Source organism: Lepidochelys kempii, chromosome 3 (assembly GCF_965140265.1).
Source record: "Lepidochelys kempii isolate rLepKem1 chromosome 3, rLepKem1.hap2, whole genome shotgun sequence".
Classification (NCBI taxonomy): domain Eukaryota; kingdom Metazoa; phylum Chordata; order Testudines; family Cheloniidae; genus Lepidochelys; species Lepidochelys kempii.
In genome coordinates this window covers 30953236-30965579 of record NC_133258.1, presented here as the reverse complement: position 1 = coordinate 30965579, position 12344 = coordinate 30953236, and positions in this window count along the sequence as shown.

Sequence of the window (12344 nt, the reverse complement as noted above, 5' to 3'; positions counted from 1 at the left end):
CTTTTCCCAGTCATCCGGGACTTCCCCCGATCACCATGAGTTATCAAAGATAATGGCCAATGGCTCTGCAATACGTCCGCCAACTCCTTTAGCACTCTTGGATGCAGCGCATCCGGCCCCATGGACTTGTGCTCGTCCAGCTTTTCTAAATAGTCTTGAATCACTTCTTTCTCCACAGAGGGCTGGTCACCTCCTCCCCATGCTGTGCTGCCCAGTGCAGTAGTCTTGTTTGTGAAGACAGAGGCAAAAAAAGCATTGAGTACATTAGCTTTTTCCACATCCTCTGTCACTAGGTTGCCTCCCTCATTCAGTAAGAGGCCCACACTTCCCTTGACTTTCTTCTTGTTGCTAACATACCTGAAGAAACCCTTCTTGTTACTCTTAACATCTCTGGCTAACTGCAATTCCAGGTGTGATTTGCCTTTCCTGATTTCACTCCTGCATGCCCGAGCAATATTTTTATACTCATCCCTGGTCATTTGTCCAATCTTCCACTTCTTGTAAACTTGTTAGTAGATAAACACAACTATGACGTAGTTGGCATCACAGAGACCTGATGGGATAATACATGTGACTGGAATATTGGTATAGAAGGGTACAGCTTGCTCAGGAAGCACCGGCAGGGAAAAAAGGGAGGAGGTGTTGGCTTATATATTTAACATGTTTGGAAATAGGAGAAAGTCTCTGGGTAAGGATAAAAGGGGTAAAAAACAAGGGTGATGTCATGGTAGGGGGTCGACTACAGACCACCTAACGAGGAAGAAGAGGTGGATGAGGCTTTTTTTAAACAGCTAAGAAAATCGTCCAAAGCACAGGACTTGGTGGTGATGGGGGACTTCAACTACCCAGACATCTGCTGGGAAAATAACATAGCAGGGCACAGATTATCCAACAAGTTCTTGGAATGTATTGGAGACAATTTTTTATTTCAGAAGGTGGAGACAGCTACTAGGGGAGAGGCTGTTCTAGATTTGATTTTGACAAATAAGGAGGAACTGGTTGAGAATTTGAATGCAGAAGGCAGCTTGGGTGAAAGTGATCATGAAATGAAGAGTTCATGATTCTAAGGTATGGTAGGAGGGAGAACAGCAAAATAAAGACAATGGATTTCAAGAATGCAGACTTTAGCAAACTCAGGGAGTTGGTAGGTAAGATCCCATGGGAAGCAAGTCTGAGGGAAAAAACAATAGAAGACAGTTGGCAGTTTTTCAAAGAGACATGGTTAAGAGCACAAGAAGAAACTATCCTACTGTGTAGGAAAGATAGGAAGTATGGCAAAAGACCACCCTAGCTTAACCAGGAGATCTTCAATGATCTACAAATCAGAAAAGAGTGCTACAAAAAGTGGAAACTGGGTCAAATCACAAAGGATAAACATAAACAAATAACACAAGTACGTAGGGACAAAATTAGAAAGGCCAAGGCACAAAACAAGATTAAACTAGCCAGAGACATAAAGGGTAACAAGAAAACATTCTACAAATACATTAGAAGCAAGAGGAAGACTAAGGACAGGGTAGGCCCGTTACTCAATGAGGGGAAAAAATAATAACAGAAAATGTGGAAATGGCAGAGGTGCTTAATGACTTCTTTATTTCAGTTTTCACCAAGAAGGTTAGTGGTGATTGGACGTCTAACGTAGTGAATGCCTGTGAAAATGAGGTAGGAACAGAAGAGGCTAAAATAGGGAAAGAACAAGTTAAAAATTACTTGGACAAATTAGATGTCTTCAAGTCAGCAGGGCCTGATAAAATGCATCCTAGAATGCTCAAGGAGCTGACCGAGGAAATATCTTAGCCATTAGCAATTATCTTTGAGAAGTCATGGAAGACAGGAGAGATTCCAGAAGACTGGAAAAGGCAAATATAATGCCAATCTATAAAAAGAGAAATAAGGACAACCCAGGAAATTACAGACCAGTCAGCTTAACTTCTGTACTCAGAAAGATAATGGACCAAATAATTAAGCAATCAATTTGCAAACATCTAGAAGATAATAAGATGATATGTAACAGTCAGCATGGATTTGCCAAGAACAAATCATGTCAAACCAACCTGTTCGTTTTCTTTGACAGGGTAACGAGTCTTGTGGATAAGGGGGAAATGGTAGACATGGTATATCTTGACTTTCGTAAAGCTTTTGATACTGTCTCACATGACCTTCTAATAAACAAACTATGGAAATGCAGCTCTAAGGTGGATGCAAAACTGGTTGGAAAACTGTTCCCAGAGAGTAATTATCAGTGGTTCACAGTCATGCTGGAAGGGCATAACGAGTGGGGTCCTGCAGGGATCAATTCTGGGTCCGGTTCTGTTCAATATCTTCATCAATGAGCGTACACTTATAAAGTCTGTGGCCGATACCAAGCTGGGGAGGGTTGCAAGTGCTTTGGAGGATAGGATTAACATTCAAAATGATCTGGACAAATTGGAGAAATGGTCTGAAGTAAATAGGATGAAATTCAATAAGAATAAATGCAAAGTACTCCACTTAGGAAGGAGCAATCAGTTGCACACATACAAATTGGGAAATGACTGCCTAGGAAGGAGTATTGTAGAAAGGGTTCTGGGGTGTGTGTGGGGGGGGTGTCATAGTGGACCACAAGCTAAATATTGGTCAACAGGGTAACACTGTTGCAAAAAAAGCGAATATCATTCTGGAATGTATTAGCAGGAGTATTGTAAGTGAGACATGAGAAGTAATTCTTCTGCTCTACTCCGCTCTGATTAGGCCTCAACTGTAGTATTGTGTCCAGTTCTGGGTGCCACATTTCAGGAAGGATGTGGACAAATTGGAGAGAGTCCAGAGAAGAGCAACAAAAATTATTAAAGGTCTTAAAAACATGACCTATGAGGGAAGATTGAAAAAAGTGGGTTTGTTTAGTCTGGAAAGGAGAAGACTGAGAGGGGACATGATAACAGTTTTCAAGTATGTAAAAGGTTGTTACAAGGAGGAAGAAAATTTGTTTTTCTTAACCTCTGAGGATAGCACAAGAAGCAATGGGCTTAAATTGCAGCAAGGGAGGTTTAAGTTGGACATTAGGAAAAAAGTCCTAACTGTCAGGATGGTTAAACACTGGAATAAATTGCCTAGGGAGGTTGTGGAATCTCCATCAGTGGGAATTTTTAAGAGCAAGTTAGACAAACACCTGTCAGGAATGGTCTAGATAATTAGTCCTGCCACGAGTGCAGGGGACTGGACTAGATGACCTCTTGAGGTCCCTTCCAGCTTTATGATTCTGTGATTCCTCCTTAAATAATTAAAACTAAAGGGATTGGCCAGAGAAAAATAACAAATCTGGTAGGGACCATGAGTGAAATTTCATAAGTTCTACAGCCACACTGAATGGGGCCATCAAAGAGATAATAAAATGTTGCAGGAGTGTGGGAACACTATATATCTCTGATCCCTCTTCCCAGTTGTGGCACCTATGGGATTGTGATGTTCTGGTATGTCCATGTACTACTGCCCTTGACTAGTGAGGATGGCGACTTACAACACTGTAGTACCATAAATTTACATGGCATTTGTTAAGGGGCAACCAGAGGTCAGGCAAGACATGACAGGTGCTGTTCTTTCCTGGTGCCCTTGTTGTCAGCCACTCTTGTCTGGCAGTGGTCTGTCCCTTCCGTGACTTAGTCCTCAGGCCAGGTCATGTGTTTTATGTCTGCTCCTTTTGGAGTACAAGGAGTCCAGCAATGGGGTAGCCTTCCAGATTAGGCAAGGGTCTCCATGTCTTCCCTTGGTTGAGGTCTTGACCCTTCATCCCTCAGGACTTTTTATCCCCTAGACTTCCCTTCTCACGTCATCTTCTGCCTTTGGCACCCCCAAGGGATTGGTAGGGGATCCCAGGCTCACTGTCTCCACTATTTTCTATTGTAGGGCCCACTGTAAGCAGCTAAGTCCTACACTACTAAAGTGCTATATTGCTGCCTCTCTGGATTAATTCCTTTCAGTTCCCCTCTTTCCCTGGGGGTAAAGGTATTAAATAACTAGAAATCAAAGATAAAGTTTCTGACTAATCTAATAGCCTTCTATGACGAGATAACTGGCTCTGTGGGTGAAGGGAAAGCAGTAGACATGTTGTTCCTTGACTTTAGCAAAGATTTTGACACGGTCTCCCACAGTATTCTTGCCAGCAAGTTAAAGAAGTATGGGCTGGATGAAGGGACTATAAGGTGGATAGAAAGCTGGCTAGATTATCGGGCTCAACGGGTAGTGATCAATGGCTCCATGTCTAGTTGGCAGCTGGTATCAAGTGGAGTGCCCCAGGGGTCGGTCCTGGGGCCGGTTTTGTTCAATATCTTCATTAATGATCTGGAGGATGGTGTGGATTGCACCCTCAGCAAGTTTGCAGATGACACTAAACTGGGAGGAGTGGTAGATACGCTGGAGGGTAGGGATAGGATACAGAGGGACCTAGACAAATTAGAGGATTGGGCGAAAAGAAATCTGATGAGGTTCAACAAGGACAAGTGCAGAGTCCTGCACTTAGGATGGAAGAATCCAATGCACCGCTACAGATTAGGGACCAAATGGCTAGGCAGCAGTTCTGCAGAAAAGGACCTAGGGGCTACAGTGGACAAGAAGTTGGATATGAGTCAACAGTGTGCCCTTGTTGCCAAGAACATTTTGGGATGTATAAGTAGGGACATTGCCAGCAGATCGAGGGAAGTGATCATTCCCCTCTATTTGACGTTGGTGAGGCCTCATCTGGAGTACTGTGTCCAGTTTTGGGCCCCACACTACAAGAAGGATGTGGAAAAATTGGAAAGAGTTCAGCGGAGGGCAACAAAAATGATTAGGGGACTGGAACACATGACTTATGAGGAGAGGCTGAGAGAACTGGGGATGTTTAGCCTTCAGAAGAAAAGAATGACGGGGGATTTGATAGGTGCTTTCAACTACCCGAAAGGGGGTTCCAAGGAGGATGGATCTAGACTGTTCTCAGTGGTAGCAGATGACAGAACGAGGAGTAATGGTCTCAAGTTGCAGTGGGGGAGATTTAGGTTGGATATTAGGAAAAACTTTTTCAGTATGAGGGTGGTGAAACACTGGAATGCATTACCTAGGGAGGTGGTGGAATCTCCTTCCCTAGAAGTTTTTAAGGTCAGGCTTGACAAAGCCCTGGCTGGGATGATTTAGTTGGGGATCGGTCCTGCTTTGAGCAGGGGGTTGGACTAGATGACCTCCTGAGGTCCCTTCCAATCCTGATATTCTATGATTCTATGACCTTTTGAGAATCTCAAGTCTCTTCCCTCTGGGTTTGGCCACGTCGCTATAGTCAGGTCTCCAGCAGCAGGAGCGCCTTCCCAGGAGCTCAGAGCAGCTCTGCTGTCTGCTACCCTACTAAGCAGGCCTGCTCTCTTTTTGAGCTCCTCCTCCAAGCCATGCATGCTTTGCAGGTATGGTGGGGTGGGGCTTCCTGGGCCCAGAGCTGCTGCTTAGCCCTTTCCTTACTGGTATTGGGTTTGCATACCCCATCACAACATTTTATAAATGTGTAGTGAGACAGAGACACTTACAATCAAAGGTGGACAAGATCAGGACACACACCAGCTTCAGGAAGCCAGCTTCAGTAGAATTACACTAGGATGATTTGTATGGGTGGCCAGTGAACCGGCCATTGTGGGAGGCTAGCCATTGGCCCCTCCCCTTCAGCGTGAGGTCCCGTCCCTCCTGTTCTGCCCCCCCCTCCTCTGCCGCAGGAGCCCAGAGCACCTACACCTCAGCCCCTGGCTCCAGCCCCGGAGCGCTGGGCTGTGTGGTTGCAGCGCCCACAGCCAGCCTGGGCCACGGAAGAACAGGAACTGCAGGAGAGGGCATGGGGGTGGAGCCTGGGCAGGACCATGTGAAGCTGTTTGGGGAGGCACAGCCTCCCCCAGTCTATGATACCTGCCACCCATAATGATTTGGGACTATTTTGTTCTCTCTCTCTTGCTATAGGTCCTATTCTATTTATTTATGCTTAAAACTGAATTTGAGTCTCCTGTTCTTTAGGAAACTTAGTTTTTCAATTTTCTTTTAGTAGTTGATCATATTACTGCAGAATCTATCACAGGCCATGGGACATAATAAAATGGTAGTAGACTTGCTGCTTCTCCCTGGTAATATTTCAGGCTATTGAGTAATGCAGAACCCAAATGAACAATTAAATGTGCACAACGAATTTTAAGTGTCTTTTGTTCTCACTTTTTGCTTTTGGCCAGCCTAGTAGTAATTTTCCTCAGCTCCACACATCTGTTTTCTGACACTTCCCCTCTTCTGCAACCTACACAAACTAAAAACAACAAGGTATCCTTGTGGCACCTTAGAGACTAACACATTTATTTGGGCATAAGCTTTTGTGGGCTATAACCCACTTCATCAGATGCATGGAGTGGAAAATATGGTAGGCAGGTATAAACACACAGCACATGAAAAGATGGGAGTTGCCTTACTGAGTGGGTGGGTCAGTGCTAACGAGGCCAATTCAATTAGGATGGATGTGGCCCATTTCCAACACTTGACAAGAAGGGGTGAATATCAACAGAGGGAAAGTTACTTTTTGTAGTGCTAATGAGGCCAATTCAATCACGGTAAATGTGGCCAATTCTCAACAGTTGACAAGAAGGGGTGAGTATCAACAGAAGGGAAATTATTTTTTGTAGTGACCCAGCTTCTCCCAGCCTTTAGTCAGGCCTAATTTAATGGTGTCAAGTTTGCAAATTAATTCCAGTTTGCAGTTTCTCATTGAAGTTTGGTTTTGAAGTTCTTGTGTTGAAGAATGGCCACTTTAAAGTTATTGAGAGTCCAGGAGATTGAAGTACTCTCCTACTGGTTTTTGAATGTTACAGTTCTTGTTGTCTGATTTGTGTCCATTTATTCGTTTGCGTAGAGACTGTCTGGTTTGTCCAATTTACGTGGCAGAGGGTCATTGCTGGCACATGATGGTATATATCACATATATCACCATCATGTGCCAGCAATGCCCCTCTGCCATGTACATTGGACAAACTTCTAGGTGGGTGCCCAGCTCTGAAGGCAACGCTGCCTCCAGCAGCAGAGCAGAAGTAAGGGTGGCATGGTATGGTATTGCTACCCTTATTTTTGCACGGCTGCTGGTGACGGCACTGCCTTCAGAGCTGGGTGGCCGGAGAGCGGTGGCTGCTGGCTGGGAGCCCAGAGGTGCCGGGGCTATGGACTGACAAGCCTAGAAGTGCCGGGCTCAGCCCCGGCAAGCCCTGGCACAACTCAAGCACTGCTTACTGGATCTTAAGTTCTCGCAATAGCACTGGTTATGGCTATGACTGAGCTAAGACACCACCCATTTTTTGATTAGTGATGGAAATGGAACCGAAAAACAATGTGAGTGGGAGTAAGTGCCACAAAGTCAACAGTGAAAGCTGAGCTTTTACCCTAAACTCGACAGTCGATTTTCTTTTTTATTATGCCGTCACATTTAAACACAAAACCTTTGCGTTTAATATGACAAACTACTGTGTCTGTCTGTAAGGCTGTCAACATCAGATGCCACTTTAAATCAAAGCATAGTGACTTCACCACGGCCTATCCTCCTGGCAGTGTTGCAGGACATGGCAAAATTGAAAATCTGAAGTCTTCATATCACACTTCAAATGTCATTCTCACCACGTCAGTGACTGTATAGGAAAAAGCGACAGCGGCTTCTCTTTCCTGGGTGCCGAGCTTGTGAAGGAGTGCACGCTGGGAATGCTGGAGGAGCTTTTTGCCAGAGATAAAAACAAAGAGGACCTTGTGAACTCTGTGAAACAAGTTCCCCTGTCTGATTCCGTGGCAGTGCGAAGATTGGAGGTAATTTACGAGGATTGTTTGTCAGCATAGCTTTCCGATTTAAAAAATGCCAAATACATGTCTCTTGCAGAGGAAAAATCAAACAGTTTAAGAGACACTGCCTAGCTATTGCTGTCTGTCAGATTTTATGATGGTCAGTTTTTCAGCAAAGACTTTTTGTGCTTAATAGCATTAGAAACCTACACCACAGGAGAAATCATTTTTGAAAAAATAAAAGGCTTTTTTGAAAAAATGGTTTAGAGCTGCAGAAAGTAAATTTGTTTGTTCCAGATGGTGGTCCCTCCATGAAAGGGAAAGAGAAGGGTTCTGCTTCACGTTTGGCAGTGATGTACCCTTCATTAAATACACTTCACTGCATCATTCACCAGACTGTCCTGTGCGATAAGTTTTCTGGGGACAGGAAAAAAACAGTGGGTATAGTGATTTGTGAACTACATACGCTCAACTTCTAGCTTGCAACATTGTCTTTTTAAAGCTCTTTTATAAGACATGTCAGCCAAATATAGTGACCTGTTGCAGCACAATGATGTTTGCGGATTAAGTAGGGGTCACGAGTTAGAGAGGTTTAGTGTGCTTCAGAAAGAAATTATAATAGAATTTCTTTCAAACCACAAGACCAACAAGGCTTGCAAGTTCCTGGAATTTATGAAAGATGTCCCCTCTATGTCACAGGTAGCTTTTCTGTGTGATATTACTGATCACTTGAATTCCCTCCATTTGCAGCTCCAAGGCTGTGCAAGCAGTGTCGAGGATCTGTTTGCCTGTTTCGTGATTGTTTGGAAATTTGAATTGAAATTGAAACATTAATACACACTTTAAAAACATATACAGTGTATGATAAAATACGTGTATCTGAAAAAGTATAATAGATTTGAAAAGTATAAACATAGACTAGCTTCCTTATACAGCTGTTGTTTTTTATGACAATGTCAATGCATTCATTTTGGTGATGTTGGCCAACCTAATAATTTCAAATTATGATTTGTAAGCAAAGTCTAAATGAACTCTTCCTGACAACTAGTGATGGGGTAGGGTCTGGGGGGAAAGGTTTCAGGACCAGATTGTATTTACATTCACACCTAATCTACCTAGGTATCCAGCAAACACAGCTGTGTTGCCCAAGTGATAGATTTTGGCTGGGGTTGGGTTACAAATCACTTGAATGTGGGGCGGGAGGAGGGCGTATAATGAAATGTTGTTATTCTTATTGCAGGAGTAAAGGGTAGTAGAACTGTACTTAGCCTGTGCTGATTGAGGGCATCAAGAGAGGGTGGGGACAGGTGTTTTGCTTGATGGTCTGCCTGAGTCACAAGTACTATTTGACCTGCTCCTCTCCACTGTTCAAAGACAGAGCTGAATAGGCTCCATGGATAGTCTTTTGTTTTGTTAAGTGATCACTAAAGCTGAAATCAGGTCTAAGTGCTTAGACCTGCTGTGGGACAGTGTTTCTGTGGAAGAGATGGCCCAGTCTGCACTAGCAGCAAGGTTCCCACACTGAGAGCTCAGCTGAAATCACTGAGAGCTGGGTGGACCCTCAAGAGACCAACTCGCAGAGGTCACAGTGGCTGGTGGCAGCAGAAGGTGCCAGTGCAGGGCCATTGGCAACAGAGCCATGGAGTGAACAGTGGCACAACGAACAACGGTGGCCAGAGCGAACAGTGAGCAGCTAGAGGAATGAGCAAGGTGCCTTCTTGCCCCCCACCTGGGAGGTGAACTCATGTGAAAGCAGCTCTGAACTCTGAGTCTCCACTGACCAGGGACAGCACCAGTGAGTGTTAATGAGACTGTTAAGAATGCTGGAGACACAACACGGTTCATGCAAACAAACATGGCTGTGGCATCCTACTTTCTATTTAAGCAAGAGATACCACACACTACAAACTGGAGGCCAATGTTAAGTGCATTGTCACTTGTTCATCCTGAAGTTGAACGCTGGTTCTGAACAAGACCAGCAAATGCTCACTATCTTTCTGCAAGAAACTCAACTGACTGGCTAGAAACATGCAGTGCAACAGTGAAAGACTGAACAGTTGAAAAAGTGAAGAACTCTCTCACCACAAAACAAATTTGCATACATGGCTGATGAATGCACCGATGCAAATGGGCATCGAGTATTAAGTCATTGTGTACATTATCTTGATGTCAGTGGTAGGCCAGTAGATGCATTTCTAGATGTTCAAGTTATAGAAGACACATCGGCTGCATCTGTGACAACCCACATCTTAGAAGAGTTAAATGCTTGTCAGTTGGACCCCAAACAGATGGCTGTTGTGCATTTGATGGAGCTGCAAACTTCTCTAGAAGACATGGTGGAGTACAAGCTTTGCTCAGAAAAAAGTGTAACCCTAATCTCTCCTATACACACTGCAGAGGCCATCTACTCCAACTAGTGCTAGTACGAGCTGCAGACTCTTCAAAAGACATTAAAAAAGCTATACTTTAATGTCTTCATTATATTCTTTTTTCAGCAAGAGTCCAAAAAGACTGAATATCTTGGAAAATATAGAAGATACACTGGGACTGAAGTTCAAATTAGTCAACCTGGGAAAACCTTTTGGCTTTCTCATGAGCGATCTTTGGCTGTTGTCTTAAAATTACTCCAGCCATTATTACTGGCTTTGGAAAGTATCTACCAAGATGGGATGGATCTAAGTAGTGAGGCTGGTGGATTACTTTTGCTACTACGTTCAGAGAAGACTATTGCCATTCTCTCTCTCGTAAGTCTACTGTTGAAACCACATTAAACAATGCCATCCAGGCATCTGCTACAACAGTAGTAGATCTTTGTCCAGCAATAGAAGCTACATTTGGATCAATCAGAGAGCTGTCCATTGAAACAGTACTGGAAGAAGCAAAGACTTCAGTCCAGGAGTTGATTAATGAAGGCATTTATATTGAATCCTTAAGTGAAGTGGACAAGAAGTGTTTGTTAAGGCAACTGAAAAAGGACACAGACTTGATTCTTAAAAATCTACAACAGCAACTTCTAGATTCTGCTCGGCCTCTACGTAGCTTTTACAGATGCCTGTCCTATAAAACACCAACAGTTGAGTAGAGTGAGGCACTACCAGCAATGGGGCTGCCATGTGCTCAGGACAGAACAGAGAATTTGAACACAGAGTGGAATATCATACGACGAATGAATGAAGATTTGACTTCAACTTCTTTTTTATCATCGCTAGTGGCTCGACCCAATCTTTGTGCTATGTTTCCTGGGATGAAAAAAGTAGGAATTCATCTCTTGCTACTCCCAGTCACAACAGCTACAGTTGAGCGTTCTTTTGCCTCATTGAATAGAATTTTGTGTTCTGAAAGAAGTCGCCTTCTCCCGGATCATGTGAATGAACTAATGAGCGTATCAACTGAAGGAATGGAAGTACCGGACACATGAGAAGCCACCAAAGATGAACGCATTGCATTCAAGAAGTTCATTAACAGAGTTGTGCGAAATTATAACAAGAAACCAAGAAGGATGAAGATGTTGTGCTTCATAGAAGGCCTGAGTAGCCAACTTTTTTTGTGATGATTTTAAAACATGAGTTAAATCTAATTAAATGGTCATGAAACATTTTTCAGTTTTTACTATGGTGCCATAGAGCAACCTTCACTCTCACGATCTCATCCCTCATTGGCCCTGATCCCCGGCCCTGTAAATTCGAACACCCCCCCTTCATTTCAATTCCTGGGGAAAACACTTCTTCCACTGGCCGTAGAAGCGCTGTGTATGCTATGATGATTCCCTGACTTGACCTCTAAGCTGGGGCTTCCCGGAGGGCTGTGTAAGGCAGTTTATGGTCATCTTATGCAGTTCCTGAACTGGGGGAATTCTCCTCCGGCTAGCTAAGAGGCTTTTACTCTCCCTTTCTGCCACCACAGTGGCATTCAGGGGCCACAATAGGAGGGAGAATACCTCTATCTGATTTAAAAATGAGTACTGCACATTGACAGTGTCTTTTAAAAAATGAATTCAAATTCCTCTTTAATCTAATTGATCCAAAACCCATCAATGGAACTTTACTGATCTACACCTATACCTGAGTTTCCCCACTCCCACTTCTGAATCAGGTGGGATGGCCTAGGACTTCATTTCTCTCTTCCCATCCCTCTAATCTCATTCTTTAATTTCTTATTCTTTTTAGTTCTCTCCTCCATTCCAAAGACAGGCAGAGGAATGGATTTTATTTTTTCTATTAAATGCAGTGGCCAATAATTTAATGGGCTGGCTTTGGAAAGAAGTGGATCTTGCACTGTCTTGATGGCATTCAGGTTTGTGGCCATCTTCATCTCTTGTGGAAGGGAGATCCATAACTGAAGGCCAGCAGGCAAAAATGCCCTGTTACAGATCCTATGTTTGGAGGTGGGGAGCTGCATTTTGGTGGGGGAAGCTACATTTTGCACTAGTAGGAGGGATTTTTAAGTGTCTTTGAATTCATTACCAAGTACAGTAGGTTTCAGTAACTGAGCCTGCATGGATGACTGTGTCTGGGGCTGTCCCTGATAGGATGTGGCCTAATCTGGCCAGCTGTGTGTGG